The sequence below is a fragment of the Amaranthus tricolor genome, chromosome 3, assembly GCF_026212465.1.
Source record: "Amaranthus tricolor cultivar Red isolate AtriRed21 chromosome 3, ASM2621246v1, whole genome shotgun sequence".
In the NCBI taxonomy this organism is placed as follows: Eukaryota; Viridiplantae; Streptophyta; class Magnoliopsida; order Caryophyllales; family Amaranthaceae; genus Amaranthus; species Amaranthus tricolor.
Window position 1 is genome coordinate 21,511,728 of NC_080049.1, and position 19,295 is coordinate 21,531,022.

Below are 19,295 nucleotides of genomic sequence, written 5' to 3' on the forward strand. Positions count from 1 at the left end.
GAATTGAATCAAAGAGAAAGATGAGCATTTTTAAGAAAGTGGTAATAAATGAAAAGAGAGAATGAATTGCACGGATGAAATTAAAATAGTGTTAAAATGTATCGATGAGATTAAAAAAAGTGATGGGCCATTATTTAAAAATAGAAATGATGCAAATTAAGTGGGACATATCAAAATGGAAAATGCGTCAAATTCAATGGAACGGAGGGAGTATGTTGGTTTTGTGTTTGTTTGACTCATATTATTTTTGGATTATGAAATCTTAAAAACCATGCTTGAAAATTTTGTGCTAATAAAATTTTGTTGATCTAAAGAGAGTTTATGTTATGCAACCCCACCTTTTAAATCCTGAGTTCACCTCTGTTTACTAGTTAAAACCTTTAAGAGAGTCAAGTTATGTTGCAACGAGGGTAATGTTATGTTGGACTTAAAATAGGCACTGATTTGTTGTTGATTTCATAGATAAAGGGAAAATATGATTTTAAAGGTATGAACTTTAGCTCATCCGCTTTTAAAGATTTAAACTTTTATTTATTTTTTAAAGACTTGAATTTAAGAGTGCATCCATTTCTAAAAGTTCCAATAACTTTTAAGGGATTGTATAAGTTTTTCTTCACTAAAAAAAACTTTCTTAATGCTCATCAAGGGCTTCTTTTTTTTCTTCTTCCTTATTTAAATTCAGCTTTTGAGCTTTCATCCTCAACAAGCTCCACCTTAAATTTCACTCTTTGACCGTCATAAAGTGTCCTGATTGATCTAAGCCTAAATTAGCTCATTCATTTCCCAATTTTTTCCTCTTTCCCTGATCATTCAACATTGAAAAAACCATTGAAGGATTTAAAAAACCCACCAAAAGCATTCTGCTTCCTCTTCCTTCTTTGAAAAAACCATTCTGCTTGTTTTTCCTTCTTTGAAAAAACCCACCAAAAGCATTGAAGGAGTCGAACTTGACAACAAATCGAATACTCCTACACCCACCAAAAACTCACCAAACACTTGAATGATTGAATCTGAACACTGCTGTGACAGGACATCAAACAATAAAATTTCCTGATGAGATCCAAGAATTATGATTATTTTCATGAATTAGCTCATTTTGGTGTTAAAATCAGTGTATTTATTGTTTGGACCAGTATGGTGTAAAACTTAGAACAAGAAGCCAGGTAGCTAGATTCTGTTTGTCTTCTTCTTTTGTTCTTCCTGCTTCATCTTTGTTCTGTCTCCTTTCTTTTCCATTTCCCAGTTCCAATGGGGATTTTTGTAGATTTTATTATTCCAAATATATTTTGCAAATTTAGAGATATCCAATTTAATTTGTTTGGGATTACAAGTTTTTATGGTGAAGTTATAGGACCCAATTGATTATTAGGTCATAAATTGAGGAAATTAAATTGGGGAAATTAAATATGTGAAAAAACCCACTATTGTTCAACCCATCTTGGTCTAGTGTAGATTTAATACCTAAATTCTTTAGACTGTGAATTCTTCTATTTTACAAAGAATGATTTGGTGCAAGTTGACGGCCATTACGTTCAGCTTTGAAGGTTCAACACTTCAATTTGAAAGAATATAAATACACAAGAAAACACACTAGTACATGATTTTAATTTATTTTTTTAAAGATTTAATTACTAACTATTTAATTAAATTTAGAAATAGTTAAGAAATAGTGAAATGAAGAAATGGTGAACATGCCATTGTTGAGGGATGAAAAAATCAGATGAAGGAAAGAAAGGGATGACGAAGGTAATATGATATTTCAGATTATCAAAATGGGAGAAATTTTTAGAAGCGGATGTACCTTAAAATTTGAGCCTTTAGAAAATAAATGAAAATTTAAACTTTTAAAAGCGAATGAGTTAAAATTTGTATCTTTAAATTTAAATTTTCCTTTTATTTTGTGTTTCTTTCAAAAAAAATTTATTTTGTGCTGAGAATATATATATTTGTTTAGTTTTGTTTAATTTGGTTTTTAACAGGTTTATTATGATAAGTCAGAATTTGATGCTCATATAGAAGTATGCAACAGTATGTGATAGCATGAAAATCATTGAAGGATTTAGAAAATTTGTTAAGTGGGATTTTAGGAATAATTGATTCATTTTGCATCTTTCATTGATAAATTTGACATTTTTCTCAAATTTAAATTTTTATAATTTTACTGGGATCAAATGACCCTTTATATTTACTATGTGCCTCCGCTATATATGGCAATACAATTATGTAATTTCAGATTTTTTAAATAGGAAATTAGCTACTAAATGGTCTATAAAGAGAGCATTTACTATATCACCGTGATCAGTTTGACTATGGACAGGGCCGTTTCTTGGGGTAATATTAAGGTATAATCGTTCAGGGTTCAGCTTATGAAGAAATTTAAATTGAGTTAACCCTTATTATTAAAAATCAGTTCTTTAATTATATTTTGGTACCATATCATTATTTTATATAATTTTAAATTCATATATTTAATTGACATTAATGTGATGAAAAAAAAAAATTATATAATATATAGTTTAAGAAAGGAAAAAGCACCAAAACTTTATTTATATAAAGGCTCTTTTTATTTTTCGCCAAGGACCAAAAAATATCTCAAACGATATTGATTTATCGAATTTTGTAAAACTTTGATTTTTGTAATACCTAACTCAAAGATATGCATTTGGGGGAGGCTTTCTTTGTTTGAAGAAGCAGGAATTGGAGTAGCCAATAGGACTCTAGTCTCAGGCATCCAAATTCCACGAGACCGTATGTTTGACCTTGTAACAAGTCATCAGTTTTGTGTATTGATAGGCATGTTTGGCCTGAGCAAGAATAAATCACTCATAGTCTAACAAAGTGGCACATGGGTGAAAAAAGTTTGACTTGAGTCTTAGGTTAATTAGTCATATGATTAGATGACATATAAAGAGTGGAAGAATTTGGTCTTAAAGGTTAAAGTAACAAATTAAGATTACTAGACCTTAAGCATGTTATTTTGAGTAGTAATGGACACTCCAATTCATGAAGTAGTACACGCTCTTTTTATGTGCATAAAACAAAGCAGTGGAGTATTTCACATGGGTATGCCATTGATAAATAAGACAATGGACTACACACTAGCTATGGGTGCATATGGGGAGACCATAGGGGACCTTGAAGACTGTGCAAAAAAGCTGGAAGAAGGGTCAGAAAGCAGCTGGCAGCCGTTTGACTAGCTGCTCAATCGAGCCTAGGTCGAGCTGTCTCTTTGACCCCCTTTTCCGATTTTGCTGTTGCTGTTTTCTGGGTTACAATGTAACCCTATATGTCCCTCCTTTGTCTATATATCGTTGTAGTGTTGTATGTATTGAGTAGAGCCAAGCCAAGAGCATGAGCCTCCCATTATCCTTACCATATTCTTCTTTTATTCTCTACACAATGTATAGGTCACACATACACTCTTCATTAATGTAATTCTTTCAACTTTGTATTGAGCTTTAATGTTCCTCTATCCTTTAAACACATAATGATACACTAGCCTAGGATGGTGGATGTAGCTTTATTAATGGTGAACCATCTTAAATCTTGGTGTTATGTTTACATTACTTTAATTGCTTGAATCACCTTAACACTAGTATATAACCATGTTTCATTAGTGCATCTTCAAGCTATGGCCATTAACCTTTTGTGCCACCTTTAAGCCTAAACTTCCGTATTTTTTAGCCTACTCTAAGAGGGGTAATCTAAAACTTCGATGTTTTTACAAAGGACCATATAGAGAAAGATTTTACGATCATCGAGCCATGTTGAGAGAAGCTTATACTTGTCCCAGAGTGAGATATGGTCAAGGGAAATTTTTTTACTTGCTTGGAAAATATGAAAGACCTTAATTTACTTATTGATATGGTAGTTAATCATAATGAATGTAGAAGGAATATTTTTCTCCTGCATTTTTTTTCATGTTCTTCATCAAATTATCATAATTCAAAAAATACATATATTCAAAAAATTTACCATAATTGATGTTGGCTCTTAAGGTTTTGATGATGACTTCACTTTTAAATAAACAAACATATTTTAGAGATTGTTTTGTAGGTGAATATCCGATTTTGTTGAAATCGTTGATGAAACCTATGACTTGGTTCGTGGAAGTTGTACGTGTCTTAAAATATTCAAGAAGTTAGATAAGTGCTTAGGAAGTTAAAAGTTGACAGACGGTCTACTGTTCCTAAAATGAATAATCTAACAGAAGTTGAAGCTGAAGACAGTACACTGTTCCCACGTTGCAGGTCTGGAGAGAAACATCGGCTGGAAAATTGCGAATTAATTATTTTCTGTTTTTAAGTTGATGTAACGGTTAAAAATTAATTTAATTGCTTAATTAATTAATAAATTGGTTGGCAAAACTAATTTTAGGCTATCTAAAAATAGCCTAAGACTTTTTCTTTCTTAAGATTAAGATCTCCTATTTTTTAGGATCTTGTGTTTTTAACTCCTATGCTATTTTTAGCTTAAGGAAACTGATTTTCTCTCTGAGCAAATGACAGTCGGTCATTTATTTTTTGGCATTTCCACTACCATTTGTTTTGAGAACGTGGATGATAGTGGGAGGTGTGTCTGAGGTAACTGCTGGCTGTTCCCACTATAAATAGGAGGAACTTTGCTCAAACCGATATCTATCCAAGAGTGTCCATTTAAGGGAGATCATTTAAGAAAAATATTTTCTGTTTTTAAATGCCAATTAATTTATTATATTTTTCTTAAGTAATTATTTTAATTTTTAATCTTCTTAAGAATTGGCCTTGTAAGGGTAATTGAGTGTTTTGTTGTAACTAGACTTAAGGGAAGTCTAAGGGAATAGAGAAGCTTCAAGAGAAGCGTGAGAAGAGAAAGAGAAGGAGAAAAAGAAGAGAAGAGAAGTAGGCCTAGAGTAGAGAAGCTTCAAGTGAAGCATATTGTTTTATGTAATTGTATTTGATTGCCTAAAACATAGTGAGAATTTTAAAATCCCGGGGGGTCGTGGTTTTTCCTTCTTATTAGGCCAAGAAGGTTTCCACGTAAAATCTTTGTCTCCTTTTATTATTTTTCTTTTCGTTTTGAGTTTAAGTTCTGTTCTTTTCTTGATACAATTCCGCAAAAATTAGAGGCAAAAATCTTAAACTTAATACACAACAATTCACCCCCCCCCCCCTCTTGTTGAATTCGATCATCTATTAGCATTCCTACAATTGGTATCAGAGCCTTGTTCCTCATTTAATCAGGAAACCCTGAGAGCAGTATCCTGTTCCCTGGCAAGATGTTGAAGATGAACGAACGCATGGAAGAAGGGTACTCCACGCAATGGCCACCCATATTTGATGGGAAGTTCTATACCTAGTGGAAAAATAGAATGGAAATCTTCATAAAGGCCGAAAATTACCAAGTATGGAGAGTAATTGAAATTGGAGATTTTGAGGTGACGACCATAAACTCCAACAACGAAACTATTCCAAAACCAATCACTGAATACGAGAAAGAAGATTTTCAAAAGATGGAGATGAACACTCTTGCTATCAAATTACTTCACTGCGGTCTCGGTCCAAATGAGCACAATCGTATTATGGGGTGTAAAAATGCCAAGCAGATTTGGGACCTGCTGGAAGTTACCCATGAAGGTACTAGTGAATTAAAGCGATCCAAGATTGACCTGCTGATGTCCAAATATGAAAAATTCGTCATGGAACCTAGGGAGAACATTCAAGAGATGTTCACTAGGTTCACAAATATCACGAACGAATTAGTCTCTCTTGGTAAGATCATTCCCGTTGATGAACAAGTCAGGAAAGTACTTAGGAGTCTTCCTCAAGACGAACGCTGGAGAGCTAAGGTCACATCCATTCAGGAATCGAAAGATTTCACCAAGTTTAATTTGGAAGAGTTGGCTGGTTCCCTCATGACTCACGAATTGCATTTGGGAACAGCCGATAGTTCCCGAAATAAAGGACTGGCTTTAGCAGCAAAGAATCATGAAGAATCAGAAACGGATGATGAGGAGACTGCTATGTTGGCAAGAAAATTTAAAAAATTCTTCAGGAACAACAGATATAGAAATCAAAGAAATAACAAAGAAAAGAGAACAGCTAACTTGAAGACAAATTTTGAATGCCACAAGTGCAGGAGCACTGATCACTTCATCAAGAATTGCCCTCAATGGAAGAATGAAAAGGGCAAGGGAAAAGCAAGAGAAGTTGGAAGACAATATAAGAAGGGAAACTTCAAAACTGACTTCCAAAAGGCAATGATTGCAGCTTGGGGTGATACGGAGAGCGAGGCTGAGACAGAAGCTCCAGTGGAAGAAGAAACAGCAAACCTATGCCTCATGGCATCTCATCACAATAAGGATGAAGAGTCCAAAGAAAAAGAGGTAATGTCTTCTAGCTCACTCCCTAAACATCCATCTAATCTCAGTAAGAATAAATTAATTAAGTTGCTCTTGGAGACACAAGAGAAATTAGATAAACAGAATACCAAGTGTCTCCAAATCGAGAAAGACCTTAACTCAAGCAAGGATCATGTGTCTTACTTAAATTCATTTAGGATAGATGTACAAAGCAGATTTTTCAATTTGCTAGATCAGAATGTTATTTTGAAAGAAATAATTGAAAAATTGAAGCAGGAATTTATTATTCTTAATGTTGAAATAAATCAGAATAAATTGCTAGGATTAAGAAAAGACGTACACAATATATCCACTCACATGTTTAGCACTGAATTTCAAAAGTTGAAATCAAAATTAGAATCCTATGAAAAAGAGAATGAATATTTCAAAAATAAATTAAACTTAAGAGGAAAAGGGAAAATCAATGAAGTTCCCAAATGGATTATAGATGCTAAAACAAAGAGTAAAGAAGGTCTAGGTTATGTTAAGAATGATAAAAAGAAAAAGGTCTATGTTGATCTCCCTAGTAGTAAAATCTGTTCCTTTTGTGGTAAAATTGAACACCTAAAATATCAATGTGTAAAAAGGGAACAGCATACCAAAGCAAATAAAAATTATGTCGAACGCATATGGATTAAGAAATGTGATTCAAGTATTGTCGACAAGGAACCTAAGGATGACTGGGTTCCTGAACCTAACCATTAATTTGCTTTGCAGGTTCAAGTGAGGGGGAACAACTCATGGTATCTCGACAGTGGGTGTTCCAAGCACATGACGGGTGACAAATCTAAATTTCTCTCACTTGAAGCCTATGATGGGGGAACAGTAACCTTCGGTGACAATATGAAGGGTGAAATAATTGCCAAAGGAAAGGTTGGAAGGTCAAGTTCCCATGCCATTGACAATGTATTTTTAGTCGAGAATTTAAAACACAATTTGCTAAGTATTTCTCAATTTTGTGACAAAGGTAACTCTGTTAAGTTTACTTCTGCACGATGCATAATTTATAGGAACGACACAGGAGATACTGTGCTCGAGGGAATCAGGAAAGGGAACACTTATGCAGTGGACCTGGACACTGTTCCCAAAACCAGTTTAACATGTTTAAGTGTCATAGAAGAAGACCCACTACTTTGGCATAAGCGTCTAGGTCATGCTAGTTTTACATTGATTAATACACTAAGATCAAGAGACTTAGTTAGAGGACTACCAGCTATAAAATTTCTTAAGGAAGAAATTTGTGATCCTTGTGCCAAAGGAAAACAAGTGAGGTCATCTTTTAAATCAAAGAATTTGGTGACTACCACTAGACCGTTAGAATTAATTCATATGGATCTATGTGGACCTATGAGAACACAAAGCCGTAGTGGCAAAAGGTATGTGTTTGTCATTGTTGATGATTATAGTAGATTTACTTGGACCTTATTTTTAATAAGCAAAGATGAAGCTTTTGATGAGTTTGTTTCCTTTGCTAATAAAATACAAAAATCTACCAATCATCAAATTGTTCACATAAGGTCTGATCATGGCAAAGAATTTGAAAATTCAAACTTTATGAATTATTGCAATAAACATGGTATAAATCACAATTTTTCCGCACCTAGAACACCACAACAAAATGGAGTGGTAGAAAGGAAAAATAGGACCTTAGAAGAAATGGCTAGGACCATGTTGATTGCTAACGGTCTACCTAGAAATTTTTGGGCTGAGGCCGTTAATACTGCATGCTATATTCTTAATCGTGTATTAATAAGACCAATCACTTCAAAAACACCCTATGAATTACTCAAAGGTGTTAAACCAAATATTTCCTACTTTCGTATATTTGGATGCAAATGTTTTGTACATGTAAATGGAAAACGAAATATAGGCAAATTTGATGAAAGAAGTGATGAAGCAGTATTTCTTGGTTACTCATTACAAAGTAAAGCTTACAGAGTTTACAACAAAAGAACAATGTGTGTAGAAGAATCAGTTCATATCATTTTTGATGAAACTAACTTTTCAACAAGTGAACAGGATATCAATGATGTTAAAATAGGTCTTGCTCATCTGGAAAACGATGATGAAGAAATAAAAGTGCTAGAATAAGGAACAGCAGGTGAACAGGCAATACAAGAAGAAGCTGAAAGAACTGATCAAATTCAAAAACTACCAGAACATCAGGATCAGCAGACTGTTCCCAATCCAGCTGTTCCCCCTAATGAGCAAGATGAACAAGTAGCTGAACAAAATGACAATCAAGTTGCTGAACAAGAACATGCTACTGTTCCCACAAGAGAATTTGTGCCTAAACCTTGGAAATATCAAAGTTATCATCCTCTTGATCTGATTATAAGTGATATGAATAAGGGAACACAAACCAGATCCCAAATGAGAAACTTTTGTGCACATTTTGCGTTCCTATCATCACTTGAACCTAAAAATCACGAAGAAGCTCTAAAGGATTCCGAATGGATAGTAGCCATGCAAGATGAATTAAATGAATTTGAAAGAAATAAGGTATGGCACTTGGAACCCAAACCAAAAAACAAGAAAGTAATTGGTTTGAAATGGGTATTTCGGAATAAGCTAGATGAGCATGGAATAATTGTGAGAAACAAAGTAAGACTCGTGGTCAAAGGGTACAATCAACAAGAAGGTATTGATTACACCGAGACTTTTGCTCCGGTAGCAAGGTTAGAGGCTATTAGAATCTTAATTTCCTTTGCTGCATTCATGAACTTTAAATTATATCAAATGGACGTGAAATGTGCTTTTTTGAATGGCTATCTTGATGAAGAAGTTTTTGTTGAACAACCCCCAGGTTTTGAGAATACCTCTTGTCCTGATCATGTCTACAAGCTTGACAAAGCTTTATATGGCTTGAAGCAAGCTCCTAGGCAGTGGTATGAAAGACTATCAAAGTTTTTGATTCAAAATAACTTTGTTAGAGGAAAAATTGACAAAACCTTATTCTTTAAGAATAAAGGTTATGATATTTTAGTTGTTCAAAATTTATGTTGATGATATTATTTTCGATGCAACTAATGATTTGTTATGTCAAGAATTTGCCAACCTTATGGGCACTGAATTTGAAATGAGCATGATGGGAGAATTAAATTTCTTTCTTGGTTTGCAAATTAAACAAACTGAAAATGGTATTTTTATTCATCAACAAAAATACATAAAAGAACTTCTTAAGAAGTATGGGCTAAACAACACTAAAATCAACCATACACCCATGGCTACAAATGTTAGATTAGATGAAGACCTAAAAGGAACTAACGTAGATCAAACAATATATCGAGGCATGATAGGTTCCTTATTATATCTAACTGCAAGTAGACCCGATATTTCATTTAGTGTTGGTTTATGTGCTAGATTTCAGTCCAATCCCAAAGAATCACATCTCATAGCAGTAAAACGGATTTTGAGATATTTGAAGGGAACAGACGACTTGTCCCTATTTTATCCTAAAAGTGATGTCTATGATTTAAAAGGTTTTAGTGATGCAGATTATGCAGGTGATCTAGTTAATAGAAAAAGTACATCAGGTATGGTACAATTTCTTGGCTCATGTTTAGTTTCATGGAGTTCCAAGAAACAAAACACTATTGCATTACCTACTGCAGAAGCTGAATACGTAGCAGCAGCAGCTTGCTGTTCCCAAATACTTTGGATAAAGCAGCAGCTAAGAGATTTTGGTATTAAAATTGAATGTGTTCCTATTTATTGTGATAATACCAGTGCCATATGTATCTTTAAAGATCCAGTGCATCATTCACGAGTAAAACACATCCACATTAGGCATCATTTTCTTAAAGATAATGTTGAAAATAAAAATATTGTCGTAAAGCATGTTAACACTAATGAACAAGTTGCAGATATTCTGACCAAATCACTTCCAAGGGAACAATATGAAAAGATGAGATTGGAACTTGGTATGATCAAGCTCCACTGAAGTAAGTTGCATATATTTGCCATTAAAGCATCATGAGAATGAAAAGGTCGGAATCAACCTCAATATCTTGATTGAGTATCAATTATTGAATGGATCAGGTAAACACTTAATAAAGTTTGTACTATGAATGTCTTCTCGTCTGCATATTGTTAATTTGATCAGACCAAAGCAGTATGTTCTTTATTTTCTTCATATAATATTTCATAATATCATAATTCATAATTTTTATAACTTAATATTATCTTATTTTGTTTTCATTTTTTTTAATTCATATTCCATGTCTTTATAATAAATAGTCAACACAAATCAATAAAATGGGAAACGGTTATCTTCTCTCAAGTAATGAAAATGGCAATAAAGAGATGGGACTTAAGGTAACCGTCATTTCAATCATTTAAAAGCCTTCTGTTTACGTCATAACACGCATAAACACTCTTCTTCTTCAAGAAACCGTCCTTCTCCTCTCTCTCAAGCCTTTCAAAATTCAAAAATGAAAACCCCAAAATCCTCTAAATCCAGCAAGAAAACTACCAAATCTCGTACACAAAACCAGCCAAAACCACTGAGAGTAGTTCTTCCTCCACCATTACTGGATGCTGCACCACCCACAACCGAAGAAACCACACAAGAATCACCCAAACAATCTATTGAACCTACCGGAACCAAACGCAAGATCTCATCACCAAAAGGTGGTTCATCTTCCAAAGTAGTCAAACGTTCGAAGCAGAGTGACCCCAATAGTGCTGAAGAAATATCAAAGGAAATGTCTGTTGGTTTCGGACTAGACAAATACTGGTATGACTCTGTCCATTTCCCTCAACTGCATGACATTCTGCAATATCAAGAATTGGAAGTTTTGATGTCAAAGTTTAGTTGCAATTTCATTTTTCCAAATATTATGCGAGAATTTATTTCAAATTTCTCAAATGATTGTGGAGTATGTTCTAGTACTGTCAAGAACATTAAAATAGAATTTAATAGTACATTGCTGGGGGAATGGTTCAATGTTCCAAATGTTGGGTTTGATACAAACTGTGTTGGTTCAAAAATAGTATTTTCTGAGATAAATGAAAAAACGATTTTAAAATTTTTAGGAGTTGAAAGAAAAGGGAAAATTAGCCATAACATTTTGAAACCTCTGCATAAATTACTGTACAATATTGCACGTAGATTTATTTTGCCAAGAAACTCCAAACGAAGTGAAGTAAGTTTACGTGATGCTACATTGATCTATTGCATGGCTAATCATATAAAGATAAATTTTCCATCTTTGATGATTTCTTATTTGTCCGACTGTATTGAAAGGAAGAATTTCGTTGGTTGTGGAGGGTTAGTGACTTGGATTTTCAGAAAATTTGATGTCCCTTTGGAAGGGTTGGAGTTCTCAATGGGCCCCAATATGAAAATAGGTGCTAAATGCCTGCAAAATTTGCACCTAAAGTTAAATAGTGAAGGGATGATAATATATGAATTAGAGGAAGTTGTTGAAGTAGAATCTGATGAGGAAGGAATTGAGGAAGAAGAAGAAAAATTGAGGGAAGAAGGAAAAGAGGAAAAAGAACAAGAGCCTGTTCCCACTAAAACAGGAGAAGAAGAGGAATAGGAAGGAGAAGCTAGTAAGGGGGAAGCAGAACAGGAGGAAGCTTTAGGAAAAGATGCTCACCACAATCTCTGTACTGAGTCAAGTGATGAAGAGATAGTGATAGCATTAAGGAGAAATGCTAAATCTGTTCAAAGGAAGAGTAGGAGGTTAGCTTCAAAACGAAAGGCTACAATGGTTGATGATACCACTTTTGAGACCATGCCTGAATCCACATCAAATGAACCTCCCTCTCCCAAGCCAACCACATCACCACCACATTACAATCCATCACCACCTCCATCACCAATACAGTCTACACCACCACCTTTTCATTCCAACACCTTACCGGATGTAGGTTGTGCTAACCCTGATTCTGTTCATGCAGCTTCTTCAAACCTCATTCTCTCCAAGCTCCTTGACCTACAGTCTCAATTCACTGCTTTTCAAGACGAAGTTCGAGTCTCCCTGGCTTCAACTGTTGATCAACTTACCTTGATGGAGAACCGTCTTGGTGCAAAGTTGGATACTGTTGAAGTGCAGACCGAATACATAGATGAAGAAGAGACTGTTCCCTAATTCCTCTTCCCATAATTTTTAATGATTTGTTGACTCTAACACTTATCAAACAATTTCTTCTTTTGTTTTTGTACCATCTGGGGTACAAGTTTGTATGTGAACACCTGCTACTATTTCTTTTCTTGTTTTTATGGTCTGTAATGATTAACTCTGTGCAGATTTGAATTGCTTTTTATGGCACTTACTTTCATTTGTTGTTTCTTGCTTTCATCACTGACAAATCTATATGGTTTGTGCTGAGGTTTGGTAACTCCATATTCTTTTTGATTGATGACAAAAGGGGGAAGATTATGCACAAACTTAAGGAGAGCTGTGAATACACAGTACATATCTTGATTGATTTATATTGTTTATGGAAGTTAATGTGTTGTGTGCTGTGAGCTTAAAATCTGATCATCTGATAGCTTAGAATCTGATCATCTGTGTTCTGATCATCTGTGTTGATATTAAGTTCTTAATCTGTGTTGATATTAAGTTCTTATGGATATTTTGATTAATTGTCTTGATTAATTGTTTTAAAGTTGTTTCTTTGTTTTTTCTTTGTTTCTTTTGAAAAATACTTAATAATTTTTGTTTTAGTTTAATTATTTTTGAAATTTTTTTTTTAAACATATTTGATATTATGTTTTTATAGAGTAAGTTGGTTTATGTATGCTTGGTAAATTATATTGTAACAAGTTGATTTACTAAGTTATTTAGAGTTGCTTTAATCTCTAGTATGCTCTAAGAAATTTGTTTTACTCTAGTATACTTAAGTTTGGTTATAAAGTTTGTCATCCTCAAAAAGGGGAATTTGTTGGCTCTTAAGGTTTTGATGATGACTTCACTTTTAAATAAACAAACATATTTTAGAGATTGTTTTGTAGGTGAATATCCGATTTTGTTGAAATCGTTGATGAAACCTATGACTTGGTTCGTGGAAGTTGTACGTGTCTTAAAATATTCAAGAAGTTAGATAAGTGCTTAGGAAGTTAAAAGTTGACAGACGGTCTACTGTTCCTAAAATGAATAATCTAACAGAAGTTGAAGCTGAAGACAGTACACTGTTCCCACGTTGCAGGTCTGGAGAGAAACATCGGCTGGAAAATTGCGAATTAATTATTTTCTGTTTTTAAGTTGATGTAACGGTTAAAAATTAATTTAATTGCTTAATTAATTAATAAATTGGTTGGCAAAACTAATTTTAGGCTATCTAAAAATAGCCTAAGACTTTTTCTTTCTTAAGATTAAGATCTCCTATTTTTTAGGATCTTGTGTTTTTAACTCCTATGCTATTTTTAGCTTAAGGAAACTGATTTTCTCTCTGAGCAAATGACAGTCGGTCATTTATTTTTTGGCATTTCCACTACCATTTGTTTTGAGAACGTGGATGATAGTGGGAGGTGTGTCTGAGGTAACTGCTGGCTGTTCCCACTATAAATAGGAGGAACTTTGCTCAAACCGATATCTATCCAAGAGTGTCCATTTAAGGGAGATCATTTAAGAAAAATATTTTCTGTTTTTAAATGCCAATTAATTTATTATATTTTTCTTAAGTAATTATTTTAATTTTTAATCTTCTTAAGAATTGGCCTTGTAAGGGTAATTGAGTGTTTTGTTGTAACTAGACTTAAGGGAAGTCTAAGGGAATAGAGAAGCTTCAAGAGAAGCGTGAGAAGAGAAAGAGAAGGAGAAAAAGAAGAGAAGAGAAGTAGGCCTAGAGTAGAGAAGCTTCAAGTGAAGCATATTGTTTTATGTAATTGTATTTGATTGCCTAAAACATAGTGAGAATTTTAAAATCCCGGGGGGTCGTGGTTTTTCCTTCTTATTAGGCCAAGAAGGTTTCCACGTAAAATCTTTGTCTCCTTTTATTATTTTTCTTTTCGTTTTGAGTTTAAGTTCTGTTCTTTTCTTGATACAATTCCGCAAAAATTAGAGGCAAAAATCTTAAACTTAATACACAACAATTCACCCCCCCCCCCCCCCCCCCCCTCTTGTTGAATTCGATCATCTATTAGCATTCCTACAATTGACAAATATAAAAAGATATACACCGATCATATAATCATTAGTTTAGTAAAACAAACACACTAAGTAAATACAGTAACAATGATCCTTATTAAATTAAGCAATAGCAAGTAGAGTAATCTTGTAATAGGTTTATTAAAGTCACATTATATTGTAATAGTTTTAAAGCCCTAATAATTTCCTAAAAGTAAATGAAAAAAATCAATACTTTTCACAATAAATTTTAAACACCAATTCAATCATTAATAAGTCAATAACACCAAATGAATCCAAACCTCAACTAGTAATCTAGATTTAAAAAATAGCTTTAAGGTAGCAAGAACCCTCATTAAAAAGATAAGAGTTCCAACTCCCATGCGTGTTATTTATAGAATAGTCATATTATGGTCAAGAGTCTCAATTTAATCATTAGAAAGAAAAAAAGTAGATATTAACGTCTAAAGATATAGTTGATTAGGTGGGCAAAGGCCCAATTGAACATTTTTGTGGAGTACTTTTAAAATAGTGTAGAATCGTGCGATTTTAGTTGCAATTTTATGAGTCTGACGATTATAATTGCGATTCTAGAATTTGAAGAACATATTTTCTTTGTTAAGCTGTATTTTAAATGCTACTCTATTAGCTTTTTATGCTTTTATATCATTAGTATAATATCGATAAGAATAAAGCTTGATAATAATTTAAACTTCGTCGGAGATTCAAGAGTCCAAATCGGAGCAAAGTTGGAGTATGCATAATCCGACTTCAAGTGGATGTGGACTGGAAAACATAATCTGAGTTTTATTCGGAGCAAAGTTGAAGGGTGGATAATTCAAATCGAGTCTGATATATTGGCATCCCTAAGGATGAGGTTGGAAAAAATGAAACAAAAAAATGAAGTTTTTTTATTTGAGTTATGATTTTTCCCCTTGGAATTTACGGATTTTGTTATCAAGCATATATCACTCATTCATTATTAATTTCAGCAAGTCTCTCTATAAAATAGGTCCATACAACCAGTCAATTTAATGATGTTCTTTAAAAATTAATTAAGTAATTTAAAATGTAACTGAACATGACATGCTTGATACTATTTATTTATTTTTTTTAAATTAAACATTGGGTCATCCCGTATTAAGCCATCACGATAAAACGGTCTTAATAAAGAAGTTTTCTATTAATTTTAAGTCAATATTTTTATCCATAAATAAGCTACTCATCATTTTTTACATAAATTAACGACAACGTAATGCTCAAATTCTCCCGTGAGACGATCTCATGTGTGAGACCGCATGTTATATTGGACTTAGTAGCCTATTTAGCAAAATAAAAGAATACAATTGCTTCTTTAATTCTTCCTCATCACACCAATCCTTCTTTCTTCTCAATCGTCTTCTTCGATCGTCTTCTTTGATCGTCTATGTGTATTTTTATTTGCTTGATTATACAAGATTGAATTACTATCGTAATATCAAGATCTTAATTTGTGGATGTGCATTGGTACTAAAGACAATGACGATAATGAGTATGGTGATGAAGATGATGAAATGTCTCCAACTGATGTATCTACATTTGCCTCCATCTCCATGTAGCACTACGACTTTTAACCTATTTTCCATGACATCTGCAACTATATTATTTTAATTGAATACATTTCAATTATCTAAATGTAGTTGTTATATACTTATTATATTTGACAATTTAAACTTTGAAATTGGCATTTTAAGGCTTGAAATTGACTATTTAAAGCTATAAGTTGATACTTTAAGGTTTGAAGTAGAAGATTAAAATTAAGTATTGGAGTAGGCAATTTAAGCTTTATAATTGAAATTTTAAGTATTAAATTGACAATTTAAGGCTTGGTGTTGGCATTTTAAGTTTTAAAGTAGGCAATCTAATTCTTGGAATAGACATTTGAAGACTTAAAAAGGCTTTTAAAATGATGTCAAACTTAATCTTTTGTAAAATGAAGGTTAAGGCTTGAAAAGGTCATTTTAAGCCTTGAAATTGACATTTTATTCCTTAGAATAAACGTTAAAAACTTTAAAGTAGGATGTTAGACTTTATAAAAAAAAAGGAAGGTTAAGGCTTTGAGTGATGGTTTTAATTATTAGAATAGACATTTTAAGCCTTGTAATAGAGATTTTTAAACTTTGAAGTAGGATATTAAACTTAATCATTTTGGAAAAGTATGTTAAGGCTTTTTAATCCTTGTAATGGACATTTTAAGCTTTTGAATATATTTCCTCTATCCCTACGAGAATGCACCAAATACTTTTTGAGTGAAATTTAGCGGAGTGGGAAATTGGGTTAGAGAATAAGACAAAAAACAAGTGATGATATAAATGAGTGGTTAAGATGAAGATATATAATAAGTTTATGAATGAGATTAAAAGAAATAATGAGAATATTGCCAAAAAAGGTGAAGAATTAGTAGGACAAACTAATATGGAAAGTGGTGCAAATTAAGTGTGGCAGAGGGAGTACATTTTAAGACTTGGAATTGACATTTGAATATTTATAGTATGATGTTGAACTTAATTAAGCCTTGAAATGTTCATTTTAATACTTAGAATGTACATTTTAATTATGGGATCAGCATTTTAAGCCTTGGAATAGACCTTGAAAGCTTTAAAGTATGATGTTAATAACATTAAAAATTGTTTGGCTGAAATTTTGAATTTGCCGCATACATACAACCAGGAGTGTTCAATAATATCCGATTTGGAAAATCCGACCCGAATTATCCAGTATCTGATTTTCAAAATCGGATAATTTACCCGATTAACAAAATTCGGATAATCCACACTGGGTACCCAAACCCAGGTATTCGGGTCAAATACAAATCCATTTTACGCAAAACCGGATACTTGGTATCCTTTTTATTAATTAATTTAATTTTTTTTTATATATATTTTTGGAAACCATAATGCTAATGCTATTCATTTACTCTATGCAGTGCGCCGTTTCATAATTCATTTCATCGCTTAGTTATTTCTAACTTCTTAGTATCTTCCTCAAAAATCTAAGTAAAACCCTTATTATTTCACTCCTTCATCAAGTCATCATCACTCATCAATTGCTTTTAGTTTTTGGTAGTTTGATCACCGGCTAACTTCTTAGTATCTTCTTCAAAATTTAAATCAATCGTCTTTAGTTTTTAATAGATTGATGTGTAAATTTATGATTGTATTTTAATTTCTATACTCTCCCTATTTTTTACCTCATAATTTGTTTTTTTATGACTAATTAAGTTAATTATTTCTAAAGAGTTAGTATTTGAATTCTATATAAATTTTTTTTAAAAGAAATAAGAGAAGAAAAGCATGTTTAAAGGAAATAAATAAAACTGTATATCCTTTTTTCAGCCCAGTTTAAACCAGATACCCGAATTACGGATATTCGATTTAACCTAGGTCGGAACCGGGTCACATTTTTAGGTATCCGAAAAATCGGGTATCCGGATTTCTGAATCCGGGTTGAACACCCCTACATATAATTGTCGCAAAGGAGATTTGCTCATAACATTCTTATCTACCTGATGCATACTAGACAAGTGTGAATATTTGAAATAAGTAGCTTATTTTAATTAAAAGTTTTAAAAATAAGTTTGGTCCTAAAATAAACGTCTTCGTGTTCGATCCTAAGGTCAGCGCTTATTCGCTGTTACTGAAAACGAACAAGAGAAGAACATGTTGAAAGTAAAAAAATTTACCACAAATTTATTCGTTATTAGTAACAGAGTAACAATGAATAAAAGAAAGACAATATGATAACTTTTAAAAGGTAAAAAAACAATGAGTAGTTGGATATTCATAACAACGAGCCTTAATGGCAACTTTTTTTTTCTTTTAAAAATTATGATATTGTCTTTCTTTTGTTCGTTGTTACTAACAACGAACAAAATTGTGGTAAATATTTTTTGACTTTTAACATATTCTTCTTTTGTTCGCTACTTTTTATTCGCTGTTAGTAATAGCGAACAAGCCTTAGGCTCAAACACAAAAACTCTTATTTTGAAAATTATTTTAAGACAAAAACCTATTTATTTCAAATGTTCACATAATGTGATATGATAATGGCAAAATTTAACATTTAGGGGTCGTTTGGATTGAAAGTAAATATTTAAGGTAGTAAAAAAAGTCAAACTAATGTAACAAAGTTAATTAGAAATGCAAATGAAGTTATTGAAATAATTGTGATAGAAGTAGAATAGGAGTAAATTAAAATAAAAAAATAAAAAAAAATTTGATTTCACTCATTTAGATGCAAAGAATTCCTCCACCTCCCCCTAGGTTAATTTATACTCCAAAATAAGGAAACTTATTGCTATTTTCTCTATTTTTTATTACCTTCTAATTTATTCTTCCACCTCTCTAACAATCAATTTTTTTTAATCATCTACCTAACTAACTTTAAATTCCTACTTTGACTTTTACTATCTCTTAAATATTTGCTCTCAATTCAAACGACCCTTAACCTCAAAAGGCCCAATAATGTTTTTCATTGGTTAAATTCCAAACCCACCTAAAATCCAACCCAACAACATTCCAATTTCCAATCAAACCAAACAGTTGAAGATTAGGATTCAAGATGAAACTCTACCTACCTAAAGTGGGCACATCAAATTCATGTAAGTGGCAACTCCACAACTTTGCCCTTCAATTCCACCATCATTCTCTTTATTTTAATCACAATTCATTCTAAACATCAAATATGAAAAAGACCTCAAACAATTCCACAATCATTCTCTTCTATTTTCATTACATAATCCCTCTTTAATTTTGCTCTTTCCACACATGAGAATTTTACTTAAATCTAGTAATAAC

The 19,295-nt window shown here is 32.6% G+C and overlaps 1 long non-coding RNA gene across 1 annotated transcript; it reads left to right on the plus strand.

Moving 5' to 3' along the window:
* The first annotated feature begins 593 nt into the window (after positions 1-593).
* LOC130809293 (uncharacterized) lies at positions 594-4,853 on the plus strand. Its single transcript, XR_009040787.1, has 2 exons — positions 594-1,163; positions 4,043-4,853. It is a non-coding gene; the product is annotated as an uncharacterized LOC130809293 (long non-coding RNA).
* The last annotated feature ends 14,442 nt before the right edge of the window (positions 4,854-19,295 follow it).